We start from the raw sequence: 24,026 nt of genomic DNA, 5'->3' as shown, positions 1-24,026 counted from the left end.
GTTGTGAGGGCCTTCAGGATATTCCAGCAACCATTTAACTTAGTGACTGATTCATCTTATGTTGCCGGGATAGCTGATGGAGCAGAGCATGCTCTGCTCAAAGACGTGCAAAACAAACAGCTGTTTTCCTTGCTTTCAGAATTAATCTGGCTCATCTCTCATCGAGAGCAACCCTATCATATTCTACATGTAAGATCCCACACCGACATGCCTGGCTTCCTTACTGAGGGGAACCAGAGGGCAGATGCATTGGCAATGACAGTCACCACCACAATTACTTCACCAACTTTACCTGACATTTTTAAACAAGCACAATTGAGCCTCATGTTCTACCACCAAAACGCGCCAGCCCTGGCACGTCAGTTGAAATTGTCACAAGAACAAGCCCGTGCCATTGTAGCCACATGTCCAAATTGCCAATCCCGTGCCCTTCCAACAGTATTAACAGGTATCAATCCTAGGGGACTGAATGCATTTAACCTGTGGCAGTCAGACATTACTCATTACCCACTTTTTGGGAAATTAAAATATATTCACGTATGTATACATACATTTTCTGGTGCAATCTTTGCATCTCTGCATGTAGGAGAGAAAGCCAAAGATGTCACCAAGCACTTTAACATGGCCTTTGCTACCCTAGGAGTTCCAAAAAAGATTAAGACAGATAATGAACCAAGTTACACCTCCAAAGCATTTCAAAATTTTCTCTCAGCTTGGGGAAATCACCATCACACCGGCATTCCTCACAACTCTCAGGGACAATCAATAATAGAAGGCACACACAAAGAAATTAACAACCTGTTAAGTTTACAAAAAGATTCTGCCCTTTTAATGACACCTCAAGAAAGACTCTGCAAAGCACTATATGTGCTCACTTTTCTTAACTGCCATTCAAAAGAGCCAAATCCTCCAATCCTTTGGCATTTGCATAACAACATATTTGCCCATCTCAAAGAACACCCACCTGTGCTCATCAGAGACCCTGAGTCCCACCAAATTAAAGGTCCTTTTCCACTAATAACCTGGGGCCAAGGGTACGTGTGTGTTTCAACAGAAACAGGGCCGAACTGGATTCCAGGCCACTTTGTCAAACCCTACCAGGATGCAAATCAGCCTGCTGACCCACCCAGGAAAAGCCAAGATGCATCTGATCAGCCAGACACCGCAGCAGATGCAGTCGCTTGGAAGCGTCGGAACAAGAAGACCAGAATTCCCAACATTGTAGCATGAACTCTCATCACAAAAAAATATTTTCCACTGTCATACCTTGCTGCAGAACCCCTCCTTTCCTCCCCAACTATCCCTATCCCTTTTCCCACATACCTTGCCCCCAATCCATCCCACTAGTCCCCACACTTCTCTTTCCTGCTTGTGTCCTATTATTATTAGAAAAGGGGGAGGGTGAGGAGAGTGACTGAAAAGAGTGTACAGAAATTTAATGTCATATGTTTCTCTTGCTATTTGCTACAGCAGAATCACCCTGGAAGGCCCCCTGGAAAGAATGAAATTCAAACGAGTGCTTTTCACTGCAATCATCATTCTGCTCCATCCGTGGACAGCAGAAGGGTGCATGGTGCAACAACCGACAGAAGATGTATGGCTGACTCTGGCAAAAACTCTGAAACAAGATAAGATCTGCTTGTCAATGGGCAGCGTGGACAATCCTCTATCTACGTGCCTGGTGGGAATGCCTGTCACAAAAAGATTATCCCTATGCGGGGAAGAAACCAAATCCAGTTGATACCTGGGACACCTAGACAAAGATTATACCACATGCCAGACAGGAGTGTCAGGAGTTAGATCTCTTGGGCTCTGCTCCAGCTACATACTGTGTTAGGTTGTTCTGTCTACAAAACACACCCATTTGGCATGACTCTGCAGTCTCAGGCACAATAACTCAGAAATATGTAACACCCAATAGCAGAAAGCATAATTCAGCCACATGGTGCAACTATACCTCTAGCACACCACCTGAGTCCAGTGATGGTCCCAGAGTGTCACCGAGAGGCGTGTTTCTTATCTGCGGTGACAGAGTGTGGGCAGGGATCCCATCAAAGATCAAAGGAGGTCCCTGCAGCCTCGGACAGCTGACTGTCCTCACCCCAAACACATCACAAATTATAAATTGGCAGAATCAAGAATGATTGGCACGCAAAAAGAGATCTTACAGTCAATTCGACCCAAATTGTGATGACAAAATTTATGATTGGAGAGAATGCAAAAGAGTCTCTGCGTCCATTTTTCTACCTTGGTACGCAGCTGCAAAGGCTCTCTCTCTCTCTGGGTGAAATTTCCCACCTGGGGTGTTGGCTCAGCTGTCAGGCCAAAGCTGCCTCCGCAGCCCTGTCAGATCTGCTCACGGAAGAAGAAACCACCAGGCACGCCACCCTACAAAATAGAGCTGCCATTGATTTTCTCCTTCTGGCACACGGTCACAGCTGTCAGGACTTTGCTGGTCTGTGCTATTTTAATTTAACATCTAAAAGCACCTCCCCACATGCCAGCACTCAGCAAATTTGAAACCAACCCCAGGTGGCTTGTACCAATTTTCAAAAATTTGGTGTGGATTTAAGTTGTCATTTTTATGATAATGGTTGCCCTGAGTTGTTTCAAAAGAGTAATAGAAAAGTCACTTGGAAAAATTTATTTAATAAAGAAAGAAGGGGGAGATGTGGGGGTCATGGGTGAGAAAGCTATCTCAGGAATGCCCTGGGAAAGCACCATTGTCTAAGTCAGGGAAAATTCATTCCTTTCCCATGGTTCAAATGCTGTACTCCCTTCCCCATCCCACTCATCCTGTACCCTTTGTATCTTTCATTAGTTGCTCCTGTGAAAACTTTTCCCCTCCCATCCCCCTCCATGTAGCTGTGCACAAAATCTGTAACTTTCCCCAGAGATCTCGCACTCGCCCTGGTGTCCCGCTGCTGGTTGTTACCATCCCTGCTGTCTCTCCAGTCCACCGTGTGTCCCTCAGCCTACCCTCCGTGTTTTCCTATCCTTTTTGGGCCCTGCAATAAATCAGTTGAAATTATCCAGGACTCGAGCTGCCATCCTTCTATCTGGTGAAGAGAAATATCTAGCCAGGGTCCAGCGGGTGAAAATCCTGACCCCGGCAACCTTGTTCTTTTCAATTTCTATGACATCACACACAGTCCTTAAACACACACAGCCATCACCTACATACACTAGTACCGTTTATTGGTTGGTCTCTGGGTGGATCTCAAAGTGGCAAATGCCTTGGTCATTGTCAAGGCATATGTCTTGAGCACTAATCACATTACTGTCACAGACGAATCCCTGTTGTTCTTGAGCAATGCAAAGTTCCAAGTTTACGGTTTGCCATCTCCCCTGGATTTTCCAAGCCCATACCCTGTATTCTGAGGGGTATAATGCTGGCTGCTCGTGACTGAGCCCTAAGGCAGCAATGGCGTGAATAGCGTGAACTGTGCCATTACGCAGAGTGAGCACGAAGGCTGGAGCTGTGTTAGTGGGGGGATTATATGTAAAATTACCATGGCCCACCAAGACTGGAAATCTTTCTCAATGTCTGTAGCACTGCCCCAGACAACCTTTTGCACTTCAGTGGGAAACACCCCTTCACTTCCTTCTCTTATGGTTAAAGCAGCTGTTGACTGTACCCATAATTGTGTTTGTATATAGCTGAGGGCTAAAGATATGTTATCCTGTGCCCCCTTTAATGTGTCTGCTAGCAAGCTATGGTCTTGATCTTCAATATCTCTCCATTTCGGCAGCACCCTCGAGACTTGCCACTGACTATTTCCCAATGTCAAAAGAGATGACTGTAAAGGCTGTTTTAATTTTATTGGATGGCTAGCTGCTACAGCTAATTTGTTCATTAATATTTCTGAGTCAATCCTATTCAAAACCCCTAGTCCAGTCCCTAACATAATGGTTAAATTCCTTTGCATTCTGTCTCTGAAGTGCGCTTGTTTTTGCAGCCATCTTGTCCATCCCTCGAAGGATGACCTTATGAAGGGGGAACAAGCTGGCTGAACTGTCGAGATAGTAGTTTGCATTACCAGTTTGACATGTCATAATTCTGGATTAAATAACAGTTGTTGTTGACCCGTATTCCTTATTATGTATGGGCCAATTTGATAAACTGTAGGTTCAAGCTTAAATGGCGTATTTTGGGTTTGTCCTTGAGTGCTGGGGTGGGTTGTAACAGGCTTAGCTATAGCACTTATTTTCAATTTGAAAGACAGCCCAATAGTGTTGCAGGCCCAGAGGCAAACCATGTCGACAGTTTGTCTTAATGTGAAGTTGTGCCAACAGTCCAATTCATTTGGACGCTTGCAAATCTTCCAGTGCTTATTTACACTGATTTGGGTTACTTTACTATAGGTAGTCCCTATAATCATTCTACACCCTATCTTAATTACCTCTGCCATGGTCCCTTGAAGTGACCACAACCTCTGTTTCTGCCACTGCAGCATTTTTTATATTTGCTTTTTTTGCACATGACCACAGTTGTTAGGTTTAAACCTTTTAAATGGGAAGGTTTTCCCATGGATCTGGTCTATTGAGTAAGGGCTTGGGACCAAGGCCATTCAGCATTGTTCTGGCTAGGAGTACTTTCTAATTTTTGGATGACAGCGATGATTGTGAACAACACTTCAGCGCAAATCCCCCCCCACCATGATGCATTCATTTTGTGCGGGTAAGTTTCAGTTTCAGTTTACCATCACCCGGTGTTATTCTCCAAGGGGCTTCTGGAACTTTCTTAACACGGCTGTGGTGGATCCAAGCACTTTGTTCCTTAGTCTTGATTGCAGTGACGGTAGTAAGGAGCACTTGGTATGGTCCCTCCCATTGTGGTTCCAGGGCCTTCTCTCTTAGAGACTTAACATATACATAGTCTCCAGCCTGCACATCATATACTGGTGCATCGAGCCCTGTACCCCGAGTTCCAGCCACATATTTTTCAATTGCTCTAAGCTGTTTGGTCAGAGCGATCACATAACGATACGTCCTGGGCAGAAGTTCCCTTCTGCACCGTGTATGGTCTCCCATAAAGCAATTCAAAGGGACTTAGCTATTTCTTAGTCCTGGGTTTGGTCCAAATCTGCAGCAGCGCTAATGGGAGGGATTGATGCCATGGCAAATTAGCCTCTTGTCCCAGTTGTGTAACTTGTTGTTCGATCAAATGATTCATTTTCTCTATCTGACCACTTGATGGTGGGTTATATGGGGTGTGAAGTTCCTAGTCTATGCCCAAGTACTGGCTAACTTGTTGCACTAATTTTGTGATGAAATGTGGTCCTCTATCCGAGGAGATTGTGACCAGGACTCCAAAGCATGGTATGATTTCCTGTACCAATGCCTTAGTTACCTCCTGAGCTTTACAAGTCCTGGTGGGGAATGCTTCTGGCCACCCTGAAAAGGTATCTGTTAGTACTAGTAAAAACTTACACTCCCCTTTTCTTGGCAATTCTGTGAAATCGATTTGCCATTGTTGCCCAGGTCCATGGTCTTTTCCAATCTGGCCATGTTTTGGTTTGGGAATATTCCTGGGATTGGTCTGGAGGCAAAGGTCACGTTGTGGAGTCACTTGGGTGATAGCGGCTCGTAAATTTCTGTCAATGATCCTTTCATTTAGATATGTAGGGCGTCAATTTCCCTATGTGTTTTCTGATGTTTCTCCCTTATTGGAGATCATAATAAGTCAGAAGGTATAACAAATTTTCCCTCTGTGATGGCCTATCCCTTTTGGTTATAGGCTCCTTTCTGCTCATAGATCAATTTTTTTGTCTAATTTGTTGTATTTTGAGGGAAATTTGCCCATCTGGAACCAGGGCTGCCTCAGTTATTACCTCATTTTTCACTGCTTCTTTTGCTTCCATATCTGCCAGCTTGTGGTAATCGGCGGAAGAAATGCGGCACTCAGTATGAGTGATCAGCAAATCTCAAAACTTTATTGATAGGCACATACATTTATATTGGTATTAATGAGGCTAATACATATTGCAAAAGGTGAGCTCATTATTGGTTAGTTACTTATCAGCTAACTGCGCCTACCTTAGCATTCTTGTGACTACTCTGTTGCAGCTGTCCACATCTTTTCTTCATATTTCTAACTAACCATCCTCTCCCCCATCCTGATGTTGCACCAAGGACACAGTGCCCTTGCCAGGTTTAGAAACTGACTGCTGACTCCTATCCTCGTCTCCTTCTTGCTTAACTAACGGTATTATATCAGTGTGACCTTTGTCAGCTAGCCAGCTGTTCACAAAATCCTCCACACTTCCCCTGTTTTTCTGTTGCACAAGCATAGTCTGATTAGATGCAGCAAGTATCATTCTTTGAACCATGTTCTGTAAGCACATGCAAAAACAAGGCAAAACTAACACTACTAACAAAGCTATAATGCCTACTATAATGATGACTCTAAGAATAGAGCGCAACCATGATCCCAAGCCTAAAGATTTGAGCCATTCATCAATACCGGAGCCCGATTCTACCTGTAAGTTTCCAATTAACCTTCGCAACTCAGAGAGCTGGGAGTGGATGGACTGGGAATGATCAGAGAGGTTCATGCAATGCATGCCCTCAAATTCCTCACAACCATGGCCTTGTGCCAGTAAAAGGAAGTCAATTGCAGCTCTATTCTGAAGCGTTGCATGGAGAATAGATTCAACATCAAGCAAAAAGCTAGAAAGTGCCAAAGAAGTGGCATTAGTTTGTTTAGCAAGCCAGCATCGTAGCTTGTTTAAAATGGCATGGGCACCTGCTGCTGATACCCCTGGAGCCAAAAAGGATGCTGCCACTATGGCCCCTGGGGACCAAAGTTTTACATCATCTTTGCAGTCAGCAGTAAATGCAGGGGCCATTCTTTTAATTCTATGATAGCGGTGGCTCATATTAAGGATCATTGACGTATTGGGTGTGAGTAGAGACAACCGTGCAATTGTACATGGCCCCCCGTTCAGCATCGATGGGACGCTGGGCCAAGCACAGTCACCACATATTAAAAAGTAACCTGCTGGTAATTGAATAGGGTCATTTGATGAGATTGACACCCTCTTTGTGGTATAATTGCACCAAGTTGTTGCATTACGGTAAATGGCCATGCTAGAAGTTACAATAGTAGAATAGTTTTTGGCTGGCAGCTGACTTTTATGCTTAAACCTAAGGCATGCATCCACTATCACTGAGCCTAACAGTTCCAAATCTTGGGGTTCCTGCGGTGCTATAGGAAAATGAGAAATCCATTGGTCCCAGTTATCTACACTGACCCTGGCGTCATTGGTTTTGCAGGTGGGTATTTTTGATGGGCATGGCCAGGGATCTGCCGGTAGTCCAATCAAACAGGCGGTAAATGGATTGCCGGGAGAAGATAATGACAAGCAAATAGCCTCCTGGTTAGTTAAATTTGCCATGGTGATCCAAATATTAGTCTTGGGCTGAGGTGGGGCCCATGCTTGATGGGTTCTCACTCCTTTGGCAATGTCTGGGCTGTCTATTAAGAGGGTAAATATGAGTAAAACAGCAGCATAAGTCTGCCACATCACCCTGATTTTCCTGGGCGCTGTTTTGAACCATCCAGACATTTGGGAAATTAACAGGTTGCCCACAAACTGTTAAGAAAGTCTCTTCTCTCCTTTCCCCTTTTTCTTTCTCGAGCTGCCCAGACTTAATCTTTTTAGAGCCCTTAAACAATCGTCCTACGCTTGGTTGGGATCTTGATCCCCCAGAATCGGACTTACTACATCTAACTGGGAGAGGGGAATACCCCAACCACACTTAGACAGTAAGATACACAATTGAGATTGCTGTAAAGCGTGTTTGGCAAAGTGCTGGGTTTCCCACCTAAACCATGCGAGAATTTTCTGTTCTGGGGACTCATACAGCTGTAACCCTTGGTGGCCAGGTAACCCTGTAAAGGCCTGGAGTTCTACTTGCCAGGAATCCCACTGCCAATAAAATGCACAGCTTCTGCACCACAGCTCAGGTAACTGGGACTGAAGCACCCACTTAGTTTGCTGACAAGCCCCGCAAAAAGGCAATATCCATGCAGCACACTGAGTATTTTGACACTTAATGCAAGCTAATCTCTTAGGCCTTCTACGATAAAACGTATGAAGCGATGGAAGCAGGCTTAGTATATTGTCTAGAGATTGACACCGATCAATCGCTCGGTCAATGGCAAAGCTACAGTGTCCTTTCAGCTTGAGAAGTATCGGTCGAATGGTGATCAGCAGCTTTGCCTCCACTCGCCGACGGTCCTCTTCGCTCAGTTGTCTGGGGTCTGGTTCCATCTAACACGGCTGCTGGGGTCCATTTAGCAGCTACCCACAAGGATCCTGTAGGGGTAGAAACACAAAGATATCCACGGCACCAGTATTATACCTTAGCAGGACCTTGCCATTGTCCTGTCTTGGGATCTCTGTATTTTACCCATACATCCTGCCTCACACTATCTTTCTCTGTTACATAATGATGAATTACAGCAGGAACTTTGCTTTCCCCAAAAACACACAGGTGCTTTAAGACAAATAGACACTTTAGCAACCTTTCTTGCGGCTCTCTAATATCTTTGTATTTACCTAGATATCTTTTCAGGGTACCATTAGCTCTTTCTACCATCACTTGTCCCGTCGGGGAATTAGGGATGCCTGTCACGTGTTCTATCCCCCACATTTGCATGAACTGCTTTATTCTTTTGCTGCAGTAGGCAGGCCCATTGTCTGTCTTAATACGCCGTGGCACTCCCATTACTGCAAAGCAGCTACTAAGATGCCTCTCCACGTGCCCTGCTTTCTCACCAGTTTGTGCTGTGGCCCATATAAAATGACTACAGGTGTCTACAGTAACATGCACATACTTTATCCTTCCAAACTCAGCAACATGTGTGACATCCATTTGCCAGGTCTCATTTGTATTCAGCCCTCTGGGGTTAACTCCTAGACCTAACCCGCAGCCCCCGTTATGATGACTACATATGGGACAGGCTTTGACTATTGCCCGTGCCTCTTCCAGAGATATCTGAAATTCTCTATGGAGGCCTTTTGCATTTTGGTGAAACATGGAGTGTGCCCCTCTGGCCATAGTCTGCCTGGGAATTGGAGTCACATGTGTGATTGAGACTAGCTTATCTGCTCAGGCATTACCCTTTCCTAGACCAATATCCCACTTATGACTTCTGATATGAATGACAGAGAAAGGATACTTCCTCAGCTTAATTGCCCTCTGTAACTGTATAAACAGCTCATGTAACCTCCTGTTTTGAACCTCTTTTATAGAGGCATCTTCTATTCGCTCGCATACTCCAGCAACGTACAAAGAATCTGTCACTATATTGAGGGGCCCAGAAAAATGCATCATGGCCCAAACAACAGCCAATAACTCCATGGTTTGTAAAGTATCCAATTCGGAGGCCTGGAGAATCTGATGGTGCCATTGTCCCTTTTCCTGCCAGGTCACTGCAGCAATTCTGGATTTTCTTCCTGCATCTGTGTAGGCTGTTATGGCATCCTGACAGGGGTTTCTGTGACCTTTTTGGGCATTGAGTCCAACCCCATTGCCCTACCCAATTCAACGGTATATTGGGGACATCATCAGTGGCGATCACACTTCCGGCTCCTAACAGTGCCTCTTGTAATTCCATACTGTTTATCAGGTACCAGGTCAATGTATCTTTCTTCATTGGTACCCGTATCTGAGCAGGCTCCTTTCCCATGATCTGTAGTGTCCGTTCACAACCCTCCTTGATGAAATCAGCCAAAATTTCGATTTTTTGAAAGAGGGTTTTATGCTGTTGAAGTGGAGGAGATATCCATTCCAAGGCCCACGCCTCCCCCGTTTTTCTGTTTTGCTGAGTAAGTGCACCTAGTAAGTATTTAGTTCCACACCAAACTGTCAGCTGTATAGGGAGGTTAAGGTCTCGTCTCCGGACACTGCCCTGTGTCACACAGTCCAATATCTGTCTGTCTTCTTTGCTTGTTGAATGGTCAACATTTCTCTTGCTCTTGATAGAGTTTCACATTCTTCATTGAAATCCATCTGGACTTTGCACCTGTTAAAACACAAACAAATCCCATGTCCCCGCAGGACTGAAGAATTTTCTCAAAATCCTAGAGGTGAAGAATGGGTCCTGGTTTCATTTTGCAATGTTACATAGAGAAATGTTAAGATAAGAGTAATTAGGAATAAATTCAGATAATACACACCATCAACAACACATACAAGATCAGAAAATTACCAAACACTACAACACTGAACTCTTATCCCAGAGTCTGTGACAGCTGATAAACCTTAAAATGACAGAGAATTGGGGAAATCATGTCCGGATTCATGGTTCTCCAAATTACCTCTGAAAATGGCTCAGCCATCATAGATGGTCAAATCGCCAAGTCAAAAGGACTTGAATACTATTTGATGCAGAAAACATCTGGGTCGATTGTCAGTCACTCTATCCAAATAGATTCAGAGCTTGGCCAGAGCCCGAACTCTAATTGGTGAGTATCACTTAACACATTTTTTAAACAGGACTTTTAAAAACAGCTGTTATAAACAAGAAACCTTAGGGTTACAAACCAATCAAACCAGCAAATAATTGAATCCTTCTGAAGTTTCTGTCAAGACAGAGATTTTCTAAACACAGCACACTTCTTGAATTCTCTGCTGGAGTATTTCTGTAATAATAATAAAAGAACCACAAAACTGGCAATTTGGATAAAAACCCTCAGAAACATCTAAATAGTTACGAAATAAAAAGACAGGATCTTGAAGAGACACGTGTCTTGCAGGTGATCACACAAAAAAAATAGAAAAACACATGAAAGCCAGCTGCAAACACCACAACAACACACCAACAACAACTCTCATCACAAAAATCTGAAAACTCCCTAACAAGAAGTGCTTGAAGGGGTTAAGACAACCTTCCCAAAGTATTCATCTAGTATTAACAACAATCGCTATCTATCAGCATTACTTACAAAAACCGAAAATAACAAAGGTTATAAACTTAATATAAATAATTCTTAAAACTTTGAATCATTGGGGAATCGACTGATGACCCCACAACAGGATCTGATTCACCTTTCCCAAATGCTTTGTCTTCCAAGACACCTTGAGTAATTAAATCTTTACTAATACTTTCATCTTTACACGACATTTTGTTTCCCAGGGAATAATTTTTTATAATAAAAGCAGTTCCCCCTTTTTTTTTTTTAATTTTGTTTTGTTGCTTTTTGTTGTTTTTTTTGGTTTTTTTGATGAATCCAGGTGGCATTTTGTTACACTGAGATTTCTTACTGATTGACAACAATCATTAACTGAAGGATAACAGGCTGGTAAAGCTGGACAGTTCGCAGAGATATTTTAAAACAAAACTGAGAAAGATGACAGATAATTTCAAACACAAATAATTTCACTTAAAATAAGGACAGTACAAAAACAATTCACACATTTACATCCATTTATCTAATGCCATCTCTTAATGAATAGAAGAGAGCAAAGACCATAAAGACCATAGTATACAGAAATATTACAGTTTAAATCTTCTCACATGTAGTCCAAACAGAAACTAGGAAGTTTATTTAGATTCTGTTCCCTTAAAAGGTTGTTCCTGCCTCAGGTAAGGGAAAGGCAATGAAGTCATCAAACTTTAAGCCATCAAACCCAAATACTCTACCACTTTTAAAAAAGCAAACACATTTACAAAAAAACCACAAAACGGTAAACTAACTGTAAAGCCTGTGGAACAGTTGGGTGAAGTGCCCCGTGAAACATCTGCTGCATTTTCTGTGGAGTTGCCCTTTTTTTTTTTTTTTTTATAAAAAGCTGGATAAAGCACTGTGTGAATTTTCAGAAGTTTTCCATCCTGATCTTGAAGAAAATTCCTGACCTGTTTTTTCTCAGACACTTGTTTGAATTGCTGCGATGGGCTGGCTGCTGTGGTTGCCTGGCAGCTGTGACAGGGCGGTGCCTTGAGGAATGTCAGCTCCCGCCCCGTCTCCACCTGCTCCAGCACAGCCTCAGCCTGTGCCACCTCGGGGGTGTGGAGAGGAATGCCCTCGCCCGGACCCGCGCAGCCCCGGTCTCCTTTGGGCTCCGCTCTGCCTGGATCTCCGCTCGGGCTGGTTCCCCCTGGCTCTGCGCCAACACCCACAGCCAGCAGGAGAATGTCCCACACCGCTGGTGCTCTTGTGCGCTTGCAAAAAGTGAAAAAGCCCTCCCAGCTCCAGCTTTCGGGTTTCGTGTTACTGGTGCACGTCCGCGCCGCTATCACTGGCACTGCGCTTGTCGCTGCCGTGTATTCGGCCCCCGCGTCTCACCTTGGCTGGCCCGGCCCTGGCTGGCACTTCCCTCGCGATCTGTGCGCTTTCTCCACGGACAGCTGCCGTGTGAGTTTTTGTCACCGTGCGCGTCACTGGACCCGCGGTGCGCGTAACCGCCGCCGGCACCGAGCATGCCACCACTGCCACACGCGTTCTCGCCGCCGCGTCTGCCCCGGGCTCTCCCGCGGCCCCTGTCGCACTCCTGGTCCCGAACTTATGCCACTCTGTTAATTCATGTACTGTATAAGGATTTTGAGAAACTCCTTGTGCATACCCGTAAGCTAACAACTGTGGGAGCTCGTTCTGCAAATCTATGTCCTTAACCTGATGCTTTTTTAAAAAGCAAGTAAATAAATCATATTCTGCTTGCCTTTCCATTTCCATTTTTGAGAACATCAACGTTTTTGCAGCCCTTCAAGGTCTCGGCAGCACATATTGGCCGGGCTCTTCTATAAGGTCACCCAGGGCACGGCACCTTTCCCTTTTTCAGCAATGCTTATTCGCCGTCCTTGCTGCTGTAGGACCCGAACTCGTTCACTGATCCACCGTGGTTGCCGTTACCGGTTTCACGTCCAGGGTCACCATTTGTGGTAATCGGTGGAAGAAATGCGGCACTCAATATGAGTGATCAGCAAATCTCAAAACTTTATTGATAGGCACATACATTTATATTGGTGCTAATGAGGCCAATACATATTGCAAAAGGCGAGCTCATCATTGGTTAGTTACTTATCAGGTAACTACACCTACCTTAGCATTCTTGTGGCTACTATGTTGCAGCTGTCCACATCTTTTCTTCATATTTCTAACTAACCATCCTCTCCCCCATCCTGATGTTGCACCAAGGGCACAGTGCCCTTGCCAGGTTTGGACACTGACTGCTGGCTCCTATACCCATCTCCTTCATCCTTAACTAACGGTATTATATCAGTGTGACCTTTGTCAGCTAGCCAGCTGTTCACAAAATCCTCCACAGTGGAGGGCTGAAGGGGGAAGCTTTGTCCCTCAGCCTTGAAGTCTTGTTGAGGAGCTGCTTGTGCTCTGGGGGACGCACACCAATGATGTTTATCCAAGCCCTGCAGATTCATTCCTGAGCTTCCTGACTCGCCACAGAGACTTTGAGGCTGTCATGTTGGGGCACAAATTTCAGTCTGGGAACTTCTTGAAATGCTTCAATTACTCTGTTTTTGTTTGGTGGTTTTTTTAGGGTTTTTTTTGTTGTTGTTGTTGTTTGTTTGGTGGTTTTTTTTGTTTTGGTTTGGTTTGGTTTTTTGGGTTTTTTTCCTTGCAGAATTATTGCCATAATCTTTTGCTTCCAGAGAATCTTTTCCATGTCTTTAGGAAACTTCTCTCTGCTAGGCTCCCAGATGAGGCCAATTCCCAGGTTCCTTCCCACACTGAGGTGTAGGCCATGTTTTCCACTCTCCAGCTGGAACAGAAGAAAGCAGAGAGTTTGCTGTTGTGGGAGAGCAGCTTCTCTTTCCTGCCTGCTTTTTCTTTGGGACAGGTCGGTGTGTACTCATTAGATAAAGGCAGGTTTAAACTCTGGAGGAGTTGTGTTCCAAATTGCTCCCTCCTCGAGCTCTTCTGTGGGCATCCTTGGACAAAAGGCCTCTTGGTGGGAGCTCCCAGTGGCAGGTTAAGGAAGGAGGTTGATATTTCAGGGCTGTGACTGCTGAAAGCAGCTGGTTTCCAGAGGTGTCCAGAGCTGGGAGTGGCTCCTTTTCTCAGCTGCCTGCAGAAAAGGAAGTTGCCAAGTGAGAATTTCCTTTGCAGAGATGGCCATCAGGGATTTTTCCAAGAGAAGGGCTGGCAGAGAGGCAGGTCTGGTGCTAAAGTGGCTGTGTGTTTGTTTTGATAGTGGGGAGGGTCGGAGAGGCAGACACAGACACCAGCTGGAGGAATAGTGTCATTTACTGCAATGCAAAAGTGCAAGAAAGAGTCAGAAAAGGAGAAGCCAAGCAATGCACCCCAGCATTATTACAAAAGGTTGCCTCTAGTGGTTAAGAAAGATACATCAGCAGATACCCCAATGCTTTCCCCTTCATCCAGAGCGGCACATCAGCTGGAGGAAGCTGTCCCAGCCAAGCCCTGGAGAGCCACGGCCGGGAACTGGGAAATCCTGCAGAGCCTCCACCTTTGCTGGCCACGAGGCTTCCGAGTGCGCTGTGAGAGCAGCCCGGCTTTGACAGTGCTGGACAGGCAACGTGACAGAGCTTCTTCTGGGGGACATCTGATTTCATTCTCCTCTTGGTTTTCTGCCCGAGCCTGCCCAGGGCTCAAGGAGGAGCCAGGGCCAGGTGTGGCCTTGTCCATTTTCCTAATGCAGAAAGGTGCAGACGTGTTTCCCCAGTGAATGGATGCATTGATCCTTTTGATAGCAATACTTGGTTAAGGAGCAGATACACAGCACATTTGGTTGGAAGGGTCACCTAGAGGGCAGCTTTGGCTCAGGTCCTGTTGTTGAGGCTTCAGGCAGGGTCTGAAGTTCAGGCTTCAGTCCTTCAGTATTTTGTGGTGCAAATCATTGCTGTGCAGAGCTGGAAACAAACAAGTCTGTCTTTAGCACATTTGAGACAGGGAAGAGGATTAGCCCTGCAAGGCCAGGCTAGGGCCAAGAGCAGAAGGCCAGCAGCCTGCATTTGCCCACAGGGAGCCGTCCAGAGCACGAAGCCACTCCTGGCCAGGGGCTGAGGTGCCCGAAGCTGCCTCCCCGCTGTGCAGCTCTGCAGAGCCTGCGCAGCGCCGGGTCCTGGGCAGCTGGACAGCCCGACTGCCCTGGAGCACAGGGAGTGTCCCAGAGAGAAGCTGCTGCCCTTTGCTTTGCAACTGTTTCACAGGGTCCTGTCATTAATCCATAGTGTCTGATATGTTTTCCTTTTGTCTCCCCTATTTAACACAGCTTTTTGATAAAATGGACTGATGTAGCTACTGCTGGTGGTGGTGCTTTTGTCTGCAGGTGAGGGCAGGTGATTTGAGCCAAGGACAGAGTCCACTGTTAACATCCCAGCTTTGCCAAGTCAAGGAAACCTCTCACAATTGGGCTCATGGTGCTGAGCAGTTTTCCTAGTTTTTGGAAAGCTTTGACCTTAAGAAACCCAGCAGATTTTCCTCCATGAGGATACCAGCAGTAGCATGATGCCAATTTTTTCCACCTCTTCTCTGTGTCTTTGTGCTTTTAGGAGTTCCTCAGTGCCCAGCAGGAATGAAAGGACCTGTGATGATGTGATTTGAGAGCTCTGTTGTTCCTTGCCACATGAGTGTTCATGACAAGCTGGACACCCCACTCGTGGCTCTGTTGAGTTAAATTCATCCCAATTCTGTGCAAACAGCAGCCCCGAGGTGCTGAGGAGAGCAAGCACAGTGGGTGGGTGTGCATGCACACAGCCGGGGCTGATTGCTGTGTGGGCAGAAGGTTTTGGACTGCTGTACATCTTCACTCTCCCAAGTTGGAGGAATATATCAAATCTGTACAAAATAAAAACATTTATCAAAATATACCAAAATGTATCACACAACACATATGAATTTATTATATATGTAATTTGTCATCTGTAGACTACATACTATATATTTTAATATAGATACTATAATAAACAGAAAATATAAAATATAGACTTGGTCTTTTTCTCAGCCATTGCCTGTGGGTCATACAGACCATCTCCTGGTGTTACTGCATTTGTGTATTCTGGTACTACTTATTATAGCATCCATATCCCTGGTAGTTCCTTCAGGGAACTTCACACAAAGGGCTTCCATCATTTCAGTGCTTGCCAGAACTTGTTCCTTCCCGGTTCTCCAGCCTCTTTCTGGATTTTGGAGCATCTCAGCACTTGTGTCCATGGCCCTTCCTTCATCCCCAGCCTGCAGCAGTCACAGTCACTGCTGCCTCCCCCTTGCTGCAGCTCATTTGCCCAAGTGCTGCCAAAGGCAGCGGAGCTGGCTCAGGATCCCTGTTGGCTTCTGGGCTCTGGGATGAGCTTCAGGGGGACACTTGGAGCTCTTCCTGAAGAGCTGCCCGTGGGATGGGGGGTGGATTTGTCCTCCCCAGGTGGCTCCTGCTTGGAGTTCTGCTCTCAGTGGAGTCTCGGAGTTTTCTCAGCAGGCCTTGGCAGCGAGTTCTGAGCCAACGTGTGGCTCTGCTGCCATCCCAAATCTGCGCTGCCCTTGCCCAGCCTGAGTGCAGGTGGGGCCTGTGCTGGGCATGGCCGGGGATTTCCATGGCCCAAATCCTGCAGCATTTCCATCTGCTCCTGGCTTTGGGTAGCACAAATCTACAGTTCCTTCAATTGAATCATTACATTTATTGCAGATAGCTACACCTGCACTAGTAATGTACAAATATGCAAAAAACCCTTTAGTTTAAAAATGAAATTTGTTTTAAATTGCTACACTTGTGCTGCCAATGTATAAACATGCAAATATCAATTTAAGTTTAAATCTAATTCTTTTTGAGATAATTGTGCTTTGTAAATATATACAAATATCAACTTCAGTTTAAAAAATTAGTTTATTGCAACTCTACAACTCACTATACACAAATATGAATTGAAGTTTAACAATTAAATTTTTTACATATTACTACAACTGTACAGCCCATATACAAATACAGGAATGTGGGAACTCAGTACATCACTCCGGATGTCCAGAGCTACCGAGACAACCCTTGGGGGGCTCGGAGGCCCTGGAATGTTGCCAAAAGTACCTGGTGGCTTGACTTTGATCCTTTTAAAGAAATGACACCTGAAGGTGAGGAGATGAGAGAATTTCATGTCTGAATGGTGAGGGGATGTTATTCACTTGTTAGAACTTAAGTTAGAATGCACTGTACAGGGGGGTTTTATGTATTGTACAGGGGGGTCTAGAATTCTGTACATGGATCAGGAGTCCCAAGATGGAGGAATTTGGGCGTGCCCTGTCCTTCTTCTTTCTTCTCCTTGGCATCCATGTTCAAGATGATGTTGGCATGTGTGGATTGGTTCATAGAAAGAGTACACTTGCCAACAAGGGCAGAAAGTATTGGGAAGTAAAGGTAAATATCGAATACGTAATTTTCATTATAAAAGAGACAACCGCCTCGTGGGCGAGAGAGAGTGCCTTTGGCTGTCTTGCTGATCTGACCTCGGCTGGACAGACAGAAAATCTTTGTAGATAAGAAATAATAAACTCGACTGAAGACCTAAAAGCAAGAGTCCAGACTCCTTCTTCAAGAGCGCGGCCTACCCAGAACCACTTTTTCCCGTGCTGGGGCAGAGACAAGCAACAGCCGACCCCAGCACAGGAATATCAATATCCCTCTCTAAAGAATCTCAGATCCAGAACGAAATAAATACAATTTTAGAACTATGCAACTCCATATATATTTAAGTAGAAGTAAATACATATATATCCATAAGAATATATAGATGTAAATATGTATTACGTATTTCATTCCATATATGACTTATAATACACACATAACAAACATATCTATAAATATACAAATATCAATGGATCAATAAAAAAATCCATACAACCCCAGCAATAGAACTACACAGCTACAAAAATGTACAAGTATGTAAATATAACTACAGGTGTAAACCCATCAATATCCATGCATCAATATAACAATATACATACACAGATACCTACACAAATATCAGTCAATGTATGTAAATATCCCTACACTTGTAACTATCCAAGTCTAACTCTACCCATCCATAAACAGAACCAGATCAGCAGGGATTGCAGCCCCCCATGTTCCCAGGCTCTCCCTCGGTCTCCTCCTCCCGTGCAGAGCAGCTCTCCTGGACAGGGACAGCAGATGGGACATCTGGGAAGCAAAGGGAACACTGAGTCAGTATGGGGACGTTTCCCTTGGCAGCAGCTGCACTTCCATCAGGGAAGAGGAAATGTCAGAGCCTCCCCAGGAGGGTCAGAAGGAAAAGCAGCCGAGCAGGCCAGGCTGTGGTGAGCTGTTCACTTCTTTCAGGCATCCCAGTTGCCCTGGGGGAACTCCCTCATGTCACGTTATTGAACCACCTCTGCACTTACCAAGACTGTGGCCCCCAGATCAAGCAGTATTTCTGTCTCCAGCTGCTTGCACCAATGACAGGGAACGTCCTCTGACAGCGCTGGGGCACAAAGTTACCTTCCACAGCTCATCTGACAGGGCCTTGCTCTTCCTCAGCTTCCTGTCTTTCTCCTTATCTTCCACTTGGAATTTTTACAGCATTTCTTTTTCTTTCCCCTTGATCAGTGCTAAAATGAATATTTCTCTTCCAAGCTTGAGTTTGTTCAGTGATCCTGTCAAGCATTTTCTCAGAAGCCTTTCTCATGGAATTGAGTGTTAATTTCAGCAGTTTTGGTGATTTTCTGTGTGATTTCTGCAAATCTTCTGTTCATTATGGCACCACTTAGGAAGGTACAAAGAGAAAAAGGATGTTTCTGTACGTCAGTCCACTGGTGGAATATTCATGGGTAGAGAGAGTGATTAGCTGCATTTTACATGTACTCCTAACCTGAAAGTGCAACAGGTAACTTGGGGAGAAATCAAAGCCAGATCTCTCCTTCTACCAGCCTGTATTCAAATGTAAAGTAAGTAGAGCAGGGTGAGAATGTTAGTGCTCCATTAGTGCATCCATAGATTCCTGCTATGCCTGGGAACCTGATGCTCGGAGTCTTCCGCGTTTAGGGGAACTGCATTTCAGCGAACTGCATTTCAGCAAAGAGAGTCCCTGTGCACAGGCACCAAAGGGAAGAGGGTCCCACGGAGAGTTGGCCGAGGAACGACACTCACAGCCCATGTGGCTACATGCTGCTCCCCTTTTTTAAGCAACTTTGGCACATTTATCCTTCTCTAGACACTGTCTCAGGCCACTAATGCTTAATGCTCCTTGGTTCAGTAGCTGCATTCACACATGCATGTTAATTACTGATTGGCTGTCACACCATAAGCATCTTTAGCTAAGGTGTGCCAAATTAGCAGTTCCCACTTGTGTGTGTTTGGCATTTGGTTTCATCTGGGCACAATGCTCCTTCTTCCTTGATGTATCTGTTGGAGGACAGTACATGGTCTGTCTCGTTCTGGGGACAGTACATGGTCTTCAGAGTAACTGTGTAAACTGCAGACCAGATTTTCCAATTCTCACAGGAGAATGCCATGGCCTTGTTCAGCCAGGAACCCTTCTACAGTTTGTGGACCCATTTTCTGTATGGCCAGAGGCTTTTCCTTGCCACAAAAAAACCCCAACAGAAAAACAAAAAAACCCCACAAACTTTCAAATACAAAACCAAACCAAACAAACAAACAAACAAACAAACAAACAAAATACCCAAAACAAAACCACCACCCAAAATCAACAATAGCAACAATAGCAAAAAACCCAAACAAACAAACAAACAAACAAAAACCCAAAAAACCAAAACAAAACAAAAAGGTAAAAAAAATAAAAATCAAAAAACCAAAAAACAAACCAACTCAAAGAATTACCTCAAGTAGTAATAAAAGAAAAACTACTAAGATTAGGATTCATTTATTCCTTTTGGAATGTCATCCATAGAGATTCTCATTTCAGAGCTGAAACTGTACAAAAGTTATCTAAAACACTCCCAGTTAAATGGGACCTACTCAGCCCATGGAGGTCATTCCCAGCAGCAAGACTGAGAGAACAAATCAGAGTCTAAAAGCAGAAATGAATAAAAGTGGCCAGGAAAACTCACTGAAGTGGCCACCAGTGCTTCCCCTTGCTCTCTTGAGGTGCAGAATTCCAGTGGCTTCTAAAGAAAAAGTGAGCCCATAGGAAATGCTCTATGGAAGGCACTATAAAGTTCCAATGCTTTCTAGAGAAAATCATATGATAGGAAATGATAATTTCAGTCCCTTATCATCTTCTTGGAAAGTGCTCTCATTTTTCCACAAGTCTCTGCTGTGACCAACCCTGGTGACTTTGGATACTCAGGTACATCCTCATCAGCCTGGGGACTGTGTCTTATGTCAGAAAGCACAGCAACAAGCCACCTAAAGAAAAGTGGAAAGGACCATTTGAAGTGTTCCTAAGCACTCCTGCAGCAATAAAAGGGGATGGGATCAGTACATTGATACACCTGTCCCCAAGGGAAGCCAGCCCCAACACATAAGGGACTGGAGGGGAAAATATAGATGAGAATTTGAAGCCTCAATTTGTTAAGCATGGAAATAAAACTTTCTAATGCAGTCTAGAGTGAGTTAGAAGAAATCCCATCAAGGGAAAGATATATCATGAAGGGGTAACCATGAAAAGTCCTCAGTCTCAGCCCAGCCTGGGCAGCAGCACTCTGGCACGCTCTGTCAAGCAGCAGCAGCCAGCAAGCCCAGGGGAGGCAGCCCAGCACAATTCACCCCATGCCCCCCACGGCAGCGTCCCTGGGGCTGCTGCACTGCAGAGCTGGAGGAGCACCCCTGAGCAAGGCAAAAATGGACCCAAGTCTCAGGGTTTAGGAGGTGACATTTTCTTGAACTTGGCTTGAAGGAGAGCAGAAGGGCAACAATGGCTCAGGTGTTCAATCACAAAACACCCCAAGGGCTCTCAGGTACAGGGACTCAACATCATTGGCTTGGAGACAATGGAGGAATTTGTGGAATGCTCTGCAAGGAAGAAAGGGGCATTCATAGCCACCTTTGAGTGTTCCCAAATATTATCCTCCCTCAATCAATTTCATATCCTTTCCCTAAAGACGCTTACAGCCTTGCTGGCAACAGCTCTACCATGTCAGCTGAATGAATACATGGAGGAAACTTAGGAAAAGTCTCAAACATCAAAGTCCCCATAGGTTTGTGCTGGAATCAAGATCTGTGTCTCTCTAGAAAGGCTGCTTGAGACAGATTAGTCTTAAAAATGCTAAGAAATTGACAGCATTTCCATAGGGACACTTGAACTGAATTTCCATTTAAAATCCATTGAAGTACCTTGCCTCCAACATTACTCCAAGTGTTTTAGAAAACTCTTACAGAGATCTGGATCTTTCCTGGCTCACTGACAAGGGGAGGCCATGATCTCCAAGCAGTCCTGAGAGCTGCTTCAGCTGACAGCTTAGAGCAGCCCATGTGCACTCCTCTGCAACCCTCCAAAACAAGGTCATTTGGGGACAGGTTTGTCCAACTTCTAAGCCTTTGACAACTTTGGCAAAGAGTTTGAATTTAACAAGAAAGGTCAAAAACCACCCCTACACTTATCATAAAGAATTTCCATCCACTACCATCTTTTCTTAAAATGAGCTCAACTTCATAGTAGAGGTAGCGGGCTTCCACCCTCTACTGATCAATTTATTTCAGTGGACAAACTTAGGACTTGAAGAAAACAAGTGACCAGAAGAAACCCAATGCAAATGATACAATCAACAAGGAGAGAAGGAATTACCAATAGTGAGATTTCTTTATTGTTAAATTTCAATACTATCATCTTTCAACTTTGACTTAAACTTACTAAACTTCTTTGAACTAATCCTACATTTATAAGAAATCACCTACTGCTCAGTGCTAAGATAACCTACTCTTCTGTACTAATTTAAAGAATCCTAAAAAATCTAATCTTCTAGTTGAAATGAAAAATCCTGATTTCAGAGATCTTCCATGCTGAAGCTGATGTCTGGTGCCAGTACTCCACTCACTGCTGGTCAAATTCAGAAATGCGGCTCTGAATATGGGCCAGCTTCTTGTGGAGGTACTGGCACCCACTCTTCATTTCAGAGTAGCTGGGGCTACCCTCTGAAGGAGAAAGCAAAAGAAAATCAGGGCACGCAAACACTTCTGCAGAGCTTAGAATCTGATGTCCTTTGCTTTAAAAATGCCTTGAGGCAAACTTAGCAGTTGCCATGGCCCTGCAGGTCTGGTGTCACACGTACCTGTTGTAACTGCTGATAATCTGCTAGGATTCGATAATGCAGCATCTGCAGGAAAAACAAAGAAACAAAAATAACAAATCATGAAGAATGTTTCACTGGCACCATAAAATGCACGCTTTGGTAAAACACTAAAAGTACATTCAGTCTGACTCTATAGAGATTTTCTTCTCTGTGAGCCACCACTCTTCTGGGAGCTCTGCAAAATAAATCTCCATCTCCCAGCATCACCCAAGATCTGTAATTAAGCCTCTCAATAGGCAACAGAAGGAGTCCATGCTCTAAGACTCTGCTTGGGACATCTCTCATAGACAACTGTTTCTTCATAGACAGCTCAAACAGGGGCTTTTGGGCAGGGTCTTGCAAAAATCAGACTCAGCCCAAGCAGTGTCTGAGCATATTTGCCAGTTCCACAGTTTCCCTCTGTCTCACTGAGCAGCTCCAGGGAATCCAAAACACTGCTGTGATGAAGCACAGTCTTCGTGGTTTTATCCTTCTTTACCTGATAAGCTTTGGAGCCTGGAGTCAGAGACTTCCATTGCTCCTGAAATTGTCTGAATTTCTTGATGATCTTGTCAATCTTAAAATATAAATTCCAATATTCCTCATATTCTGCATTGAAGTCGTCCTTGTAGTGCTGGCGTTGCTCCAAGGAGACAATTGCTCTGTATTTTCTAAAGGAAAAAATGAGACCATTTTTCTCTGAGTGAATTCTAAGAGAACATTTGAGTGTGTTTCTAATCCATAAAACACACATATAATTTGACACCAAGCACAGTGAAATCTCAAACACAGACAACCAAGCTTTGAGTCAGTGGCTCTGGCCTTTTTGCTTTCAAGCTCATGTGCATCAAGAGAATGTAGTCAGGTAACTCTGGGAATCTGCCACATTTCTATGTGGCCCATTTCTAGTTCAAAATCGCTGACATTGTAGAGGTTTCCTTCATGAGCAGGTGGAGCACATTTAGAAATTATGTGCCCTCATTTCAAATGTCAAAGGAAAAACAAACACAGCAGCTTCAGGAAGAGAAGACATAACTAAATTATAATCTCTTCCTCTGTAGGAAAAACTTAATTGAGTTACATATGACTGCAAAAATTCATCTGCAAAATATTTTTGTAAAGGAATGTATTTATGGAGATGAGTGAATTTTTGAGCTACATTCTTTTCTGCTAATGGTAAAGCAGAGTCAATGATAATATTTGATTCTTCTAGTGGAGAGCAAGTTACATCACTGACCTGGGAACTGAGGCATTTCTAATACACAAAAGGAAACAAAGCCACAAAAGCAAACTCTAGACAAGTCAGAAACTACAAGAAGAATACCCAAAGCACATCAGCTCCTAAGGAGGGAAAAACTCATTAATGCTCAAAGCCACTGATGGGAGTCAAACCTTCTTCATTTCCTTCTCCCTCAAATCAGCAGGTGTGAGGTTTATCAAGCTCATGATACAAATCCAAGATGAAGTGGCAATGAGAATAATAGATGTCACTTGCCAACACTCTCACACCAATGCTTCTGCTCCTCTGGGCCTTAAGGTCTGGTTCTTATTGGATGATAAAAACTCCCTCCACGTTGGAATCAATTCCTTCAAACCACCCTGAGATTAATTTTGACAAGCAGTAAATTGCTAACAAGTTGAAATTCAGTAGTAGGACAGACAACAACTTGTGCCAAGGATGCATGCCAGGCCTGATACACCTGACTAGCAGGATAATTTTGAAAAGAAAACCACAGATGCCTTTCCCCATTTTGGGCGGTCCCGGAGCAATGTGAGCCGGGGCCCTGCCGCGCCTGCTCCAAAGGCCGCAGCTGCCCCAGAGCCCCAGAGCTGCAGGAGGCCTGGCTGCCCCTGCCAACACCA

The 24,026-nt window shown here is 44.5% G+C and overlaps 1 protein-coding gene and 1 long non-coding RNA gene across 2 annotated transcripts in view; both read right to left on the bottom strand.

The window, feature by feature from the left end:
- Positions 1-24,026, bottom strand: part of LOC135299814 (zinc finger protein 271-like) — a 593,489-nt gene that overhangs the window by 365,455 nt on the left and 204,008 nt on the right. The window lies entirely within an intron of this gene.
- Positions 21,676-23,961, bottom strand: LOC135298388 (uncharacterized). The gene is made up of 4 exons (XR_010360360.1): positions 23,556-23,961; positions 22,663-22,834; positions 22,164-22,208; positions 21,676-22,024 (listed from the first exon to the last, which is right to left on the bottom strand). It is a non-coding gene; the product is annotated as an uncharacterized LOC135298388 (long non-coding RNA).

The sequence above is a fragment of the Passer domesticus genome, chromosome 4, assembly GCF_036417665.1.
Source record: "Passer domesticus isolate bPasDom1 chromosome 4, bPasDom1.hap1, whole genome shotgun sequence".
Classification (NCBI taxonomy): domain Eukaryota; kingdom Metazoa; phylum Chordata; class Aves; order Passeriformes; family Passeridae; genus Passer; species Passer domesticus.
The sequence above is the reverse complement of the archived record's forward strand: the minus strand, read 5'-3'. Positions and strand labels throughout refer to the sequence as shown.